The sequence below is a fragment of the Hydra vulgaris genome, chromosome 10 (assembly GCF_038396675.1).
Source record: "Hydra vulgaris chromosome 10, alternate assembly HydraT2T_AEP".
Lineage (NCBI taxonomy): Eukaryota > Metazoa > Cnidaria > Hydrozoa > Anthoathecata > Hydridae > Hydra > Hydra vulgaris.
The window spans coordinates 7,778,218-7,785,588 of NC_088929.1; the positions used below are offsets into that span (position 1 = coordinate 7,778,218).

The window sequence follows — 7,371 nt, forward strand, 5'->3', positions numbered from 1 at the left end:
GGGTTTGAAAGATGTGTAAAAAATTAGTTGTTTTTTTTAAACCAAACCAGCCCCGAAAAAACTTTTTTTTGAAAATCTTTTGAAAATGCAGAAAGAATTTTAAAAAATGTAAATAAAAACAACATATTTATCTACAACTCTTAATAAAATATCCATTGAAGATTTAAGCTAAACATAAACTAGACATTGAGCACATGCAACAAACCCAGTCTAGATCTGCTATTAACTCATTGTCTTCTTTTTTAAAATTTTGACATGAACAGTGAAACCAAGCGCAACATACTACACATTAAATACTGCTAAATTCATTAAATTCTTTAACATTGATTTCTGGATCTTCGAGTATAAGTTTATCGCATTTTCTACAGAATGTTATAGGTTTTATTAGTAGTAATGCTGGAGAAACATATGTTTTGAAAAAAATATCTAAATTTATTTTCACCGTATCCCAGAGCACTTGATCAAATTCGTTTACTTCAACATATAAGTCCTTAAGCGTCCAAACAATAAAATATGCTGTCTTGCAATTTGTAATTGTCATTTGGGAATTAATCTGTGTGTAATATTTATGACACTTATTTAATGTTATTTGATCATTTTTTATTGTAAAGAAATTACATTCACTAGCTCCTTCTTTGATTGTTTTATTAAAAATTTTAAAAGGACATTTAACTTCTAAACACATTCTACCATGACATTTGCATACCATAAATCCATCTGGGGAGCAAGCAATGTAAGGTCTGTCATACAAAATAAAGAGACCACTTTTTTCAATTTTTAAATCAGTGTGATTTGATACATGCTCTGCATAAAATTTTTTTATAGCATCTTGCTCATGATCAATTCCCCATTTGATAGAAGCAGTAACAAATGTTTTTTTATGAGGGTATAAAATCTCAGCAACAAGAGGAGTTGTTTTAGGCTTCTTAGAACTTGTATTTCTAGAAAGAGTATTAACTTTGGTATATATTCTGTGATGTTTGGATGCAGTTATCCTCCCCTTTCTCATTTGAAACCAGGTATTGATTTTAGTTTGATCTCTTGTGTTATATTCCACGTTTTTAATTGTTTCATGTGTTAAAACCATTTTTTCTAATAATATTTAGCCTAATGTTGACTCGTCAGCGTTAGGATGGTCTAAAAGTATTTCAAATGATAGCTTTTCAAGATCAGGATTACTTACAATATTTTCATCAGTTTTTTTTAATTTTTGATTTAAATATTACAGCAGAAGGCTCAGATATATGAATGTTGTTTAAAAAAGTTTCAAATGAATGTTCATTAAATTCACGATGACTTTCGATTCTTGGATCGAATTCTTGCGATGCTTTCATCCTAGTGTTTTCCTTATTGTTACCATTTTTTTCATTGTTTGCAATTTTTTTCCTAACAACTAGGTGAGTTATTAAGCACGGATTATATCTTTTCTAGAAGACTTATTTCAGACACAAGCTTGTTCTGTGCATGTTGGATTACACCAACCTTTGTTATTAGCATATTCCATTTTATAAAGGGTGGCAATGATATGATTATTAACTTCAAAAGCTCCAGCCATACACGAACACCAAGCAGAAAGAATATCATTATTACAAAAGGCAATCCAAAGCTTTCTTTTTTTGTGAATTTTTGGCGAACCACACGCTTCAGAATATGCGAATAAAACATCTTTTTTAAACCTGAAGTGCATTATTGGGCCTACAAAACCACTATCAAAAAATGAAAATGCTTTTTGGTCCTTATATTTGCCAATATCTTCCGAATCAAAATATTTTTTATTAAGAATATATGAAAAAATATTTCCCATTGTTATACTAGGCCACTCAGATACTAAGTCTTTTCTATTTTCCATTGGAACAGAGTTTGGGTCAATTAGATCTAAAGCTTTTAGCTTGTCCGTATAAGATTGCTTAAGTTTTTTTTCCTGTTCTTTTGCTGTCTCTATAACATTTATATTTAATTCCATTGCAGAAAATGCTCTAGCAGTAAGCTCGACTTTGCGTCCAGTAGTACTTAGCCCACGAACAGTTAAAAAACTAACAAGCTGTTTAACAGATAAATTCAAAAAATCTTCGTATTTTTCAAGTGGCATGGTAAAATACAATTTTCAATTATATATTTCCAGATAAACTATTTTTAGATATTTAAACAAACAATAAAAAGATAAAGCGTTTTGCCAAGTTTGTTTATAATTTTGCCCTCCCGAGAAAAACATTAGGTCACGTGATTCATAATTGCCGCTCAATTACGAAAAGGTCTATTTAACTGACACAAATATTTTTTTGTTTTGTTTTATTTTTGCTATTCGTTTTCCCGTAATATCTGTTAAGCAATCAGATGCTGGTGGCAAAACAATTTATTATCCAATCATCTGCTGGTGGCAAAAAAAATTTGGTTCACTTTTATTTGGAAGTTAGACATCTAGCTAATATACTCAATGCAACTCAATGCATAGAACAATGCAACTCAATATATACTCAATGCAACTCAATGTATAGAACAATGCAATTCAATGCATAGAACAAACAAACTCGTAAAAAAAAAGCCGATAATTCTACACAAATCCGATTGGTTGTTAGTGACAACCGAAACACTTTTTATTTATTGGTATTTAATTTATGCAAACAAAGAATTCGTAAATAAAAGCAAAATATGAAGCGCCTGTTAGTTTTGCAGGAGATATAGCCATATAGTAATAACTTGTGTTGGTATATTTATAAAAAATATGTTTTTTTAAAAGCAGTTGGAATGAATTATGTAATATATATTTCATTTTTCCCTGTGCTAACAACAAAAAGTATTTATCTTAATACATTACAGCCATAATAACTATTTCTATCAACTTAGTGTCCATAAATGTAATTGTTTTTATAACAGTAAGTTAAATGTAACTTATGTTACTTTTAAATTATTTTTATATAAAAGAAATCAAATGTCAATTAAAGTTTACTACTGATATAAAAACAAAACGAGTGTGAAAATAAAAGTAACTTGATTATAAAGTTTACCGCCTCTGTTTTTTCATTGTTTACGCATTGTAAATGAAATAAATTATTTTTTCAAGATGACTGAATATGTCTCGAGTCTTTTAAAAAATGATACTAAATACCGAAAACAGTTTTTTGAATGGGGCTAAAAGTTATGATTGTTTATGCAAAAACGACTTTAGTTTAAAAATTAACACTACCATAGTTTATCTGGATCTAACGTGACATTATTGTTTAACATACTCATTTAGGTGTGGTATTGAAAATAATAACTTCAATTTTCAAAAAAAAAAATGGTTTTTCATGGATAATTTTCCCAAATCATGTCTGATTATAAATGTCAAGTTACATTCATTGAAAACAAACACCAATACGTGCTTTTATGAAAAAATAAAATCCATAGACTTATCTATAGCCGAGCCCCAAGGCACTTTATGTTGAAAACTACATCTTTTCTAAATAAAACTACGCTTGACGATTTGAAGTAGTTGCATAACTTTTAACAGATTATAATAGTGGCTAAAATAATCTTTCCATACATACCAAATATGTCATATTTTTTGATGAAAAAACTTACATATATTGTAATTGAAAATATGTATATTTTTGTTCGGAAAAACATGTACCAGGCCTTAGTTGCATTGAGTATATCATTGATTATAAGTTTATCAATAAAACTTTTAAAAAGCCGCATGCGGCTCGCGAGCTGCAATGACGTTTTAAGAGCCGTTATTTGGCCATCCCTGGGCTAGAGTGTGGCTTGCGGTTAAATGCGCATTCTTTTTAGCAACTGTTTCAATATAGTTCAATAGAGTTAATTATGTTTAACGTAAGTTTTAAATTGTGGTGAGAATTAAGTGTTAACTAATTTTAAAAAACCGAAGTTTTTGAAAAATCGACGATTTTTAACGCCTTAATACACAAGTTTTTATTCATATTAGTGACTGATATATGTTTTTTTGAATTTTTTTTTTTTAGTTTTGTGATATTGTTTTTTTGTTGATAACAAGGTAGATAAAAGGTAGGTGTGAAACAGGTCTAGACAGCTAGTCATTAATAATGACATATCAAAACGCATATAAAAAATAAAACTCCCTTAAAACGACGAGTTGTAAATTTAACAAGTTTAACTTCTGATCATACTAGTACTTTTTATGTAATTGAATTATCAATCTTAATTTTTTTTACCTAGTTTAAGATTACAAAAATTATACTTTAAAAAAGCGATTTCCCCTAAATCAATATAGCTTGTACAATGCACAAAATTTTTTTTATAGCAATGCTGAAAGTATATATTATAAAAAGAGTTAAAAGTATTTATTATAGGAAATTTAAAAGTGTATAATATAGAAAAGTTAAAGTATATATTATAGAAAAGTATAAAACTGTCCAAAGTAGAAAAAGCTAAAAGAATATTTTATAGAACAATACATTATTTGACTATTGCTTCTGTAGATTCTATAGTTTTTAAAAACAAAATGATATATTAAATATTAAACAGCGTGAAAGCGCGTCAATAGTTAGAACAACTCTTCTGCTTTTGATTTTTTTTTGTCATTAGTGACAAAAAACAAACAAACAGAAGAGTTGTTCTAACTATTGAAAATATACAGAAATATTAATATTTTTGTTGTGATCTTTTTGAAATATTTTTGTTCTCTCTAATTTTTTTAATAATTCAGAAAAATGCTAATCTAAAGTTTCCACAAAACAAACATAATCATATGAATGTATGTATCTTATGAATGGAATCCATTTATAAGATTACATTGTAATCTTATGAATAGAAGGCATAGGTAATCTTTGTTATTATAAACCCACAATAACAACAGAATGGAAAAATTGGCATAATTTTTTTTCCGGAACGTCTCTAAGACCGTACTCACTAGGATCATTACTATAGTATGCGTCCTGTCATTGTAATTCTACAAAGACAACCCACCAAACCATGATGATGAGCTAAAGTGACAGCGCCTGAGCGTGATGCTAAACTCTTGAAGATCGTGAGATTTGTAAGAGTTTTAGATGATCGTTCTGTCCGCCTTCGAAGACGAGCAGACGGTGCCGTCACCAGCTGAATGGTTTAGTTTGTAAGAAATGTAACTTTTGTGACCGATGAAGATAATTGTATTATATATTGTATACAAAACAAAAATTTTGTAAAATCAGTATGGTAATTAGATTTGTAAATCAATATTTGTTTTTTTTGTAGTTATTATAGGTACTCCCAGAAGTCCTTACGGTCTTATCACAGAGCACCGCGGGAGAGCATTTTGTAGGAAGTTCACGCCTTCTTCCGTACCAATGTCGCTTGCTGGGCCGGAGCTGGGCTCGAATCTAGGACCTCTGGGTTCTGCTCATAAATATTTACAAATCTAATTACATCGAGACAATAAAGGCAACAGTGGAAATAAAAATCATAACAAGAAAAAGGCACTAATAAATTTCTAATTCTAAAATTCACAAAAATCATGATAGCCTATTTGTTTTAGATTCTCTGCTAGGAGTAGTGATCGACCGAAGTTTTAATTTGAACCGATATTGAAATTTCGGTGCTTTTTATAAATTCAGTAAAAAGCAAAATTTCGATAAAAAAACATACCGAAAACCCATTTTTATCTAATTTAGAAATAAATATATAATTTAATATAAATATATAAGTTAATTTAAACAATATAATATAAATAATATTAAATAATATAAATATAAAAGTTAATTTTTAGAGTTGTCACAAAATATTTTGAGAATTTTCACAACAATATTGAGAACTTTCACAAAATACCTCGAAAAAATCTTGTTATGCAGAGAAAATCTGCAAGTTGTTAAATTTTGCTATTAACTTATATCGCCAACTTATGTGTTAAATCTCAATTTGCGAAACACGTGTAATTAATTCTAACATAATACTTGTCTTTATGTCTTTAAACTACTCGCCATTTAAAAACACGAATAATCGAGCACCAAAAAAGAGATAAATACTCACACATTTATGAACATTTTCATTTAAATGAAACCTGTTTTAAATAGTTTTAATCGTGCTAGTTTTACAAATTTGGATTCGGCCTCCAATCAAATTTATATTAAAACTCAAAGAAAGCATGTGCATAGAGTGGGAAAAAACCACTGTTAATAAACAAATGAACCATGTAAAAATGACAATTTCAATCTAGTTCCATTTAACATTACAGGTCCTTTTATCTTTTTTAAAACATTTGTTACATTTTTTAATTGCATTTTTATTGTTTTTATTATTATAAGGTCTCTATTATTTCAACTTAATTTTACTAATTTGATTTAAGCATTTCAATATATTTTAACTGATGATGGCTATAATATACGACAAAAAAGCGCCCAACTTTTTGATTAAATTATAAGATAAATAATGATACAAAAATATTACAGCATTAACTATGTATAAACTTTAAACAAACCAATAAACCCGTTAGTTACAAATTTTAAGTAACTGGCTGCTAAACAATAATAGTAGCATTCAAACACTTAGTGACGATGACTGGAAACGATTCTTTATAAAAATCACAAAAAAAAGCACAAACAAAAAAGCAAGCGACTATGTGAAAAAACGCATTTTATTTAACTAAGCACGTTTCCCGTGGAATCTAAAATACCATCCTACCTGATCCAAGAACGCCACTTATTCGAAAGACAATTTTGAAATCTTTTAATTTTGTCTTCGGAAAAAGTTTAACTGGAATGTTCAAACTGAGTGAAACTTTGACATTGTACGCCAATAAAAACACCAGTAGAATACAAACCACTCAATATAACTTGATAAAAAGCGGTGCAAATGTAGCCTATGGGCACAGTAAAATCTACATAAAATTTCAGTCTCGATTGTTACCTGTATGAAATTTTATGGCAGTTTTATTAAAATTTTTTAGTTCTTTGCTACTTATAACTCAAAAAGTTACCAATTAATGTGATATTTCGGTCAATAATTTAAAAACAATGGTTGTATGAGAGTTCTATTATGTAAAACCAACAACAATAATTATAATTGTTTATTGGTACCATATTTCATAGACCAAAATAGTGATTTGCTATTTAAAGCGTTGCTTGAATTAGCTTATGTATACTAGGGATGGCAATGCTAAGATCCCAAAATCCCGCAATTTCGTTCAAATTGTTCACCCCAAAATCCCGAAATTTGTCTCTAAAATATCCCGGGATTTCGGGATCTTTAAAAATAAGTAAAAGTTAATAAAGTTAAAGCTTATAGTTGTAGTTCAGTAATTTATATATTTATATATATATATATATATATATATATAATTTATATATATATATATATATATATATATATATATATATATTTATATATATATATATATATATATATAATTTATATATATATATATATATATATATA

The 7,371-nt window shown here is 28.2% G+C and overlaps 1 non-coding gene across 1 annotated transcript; it reads left to right on the forward strand.

The window, feature by feature from the left end:
* Positions 1–4,856: 4,856 nt before the first annotated feature.
* Positions 4,857–5,067, forward strand: LOC124817031 (small nucleolar RNA U3). Its single transcript, XR_010641503.1, has one exon. It is a non-coding gene; the product is annotated as a small nucleolar RNA U3 (small nucleolar RNA).
* The last annotated feature ends 2,304 nt before the right edge of the window (positions 5,068–7,371 follow it).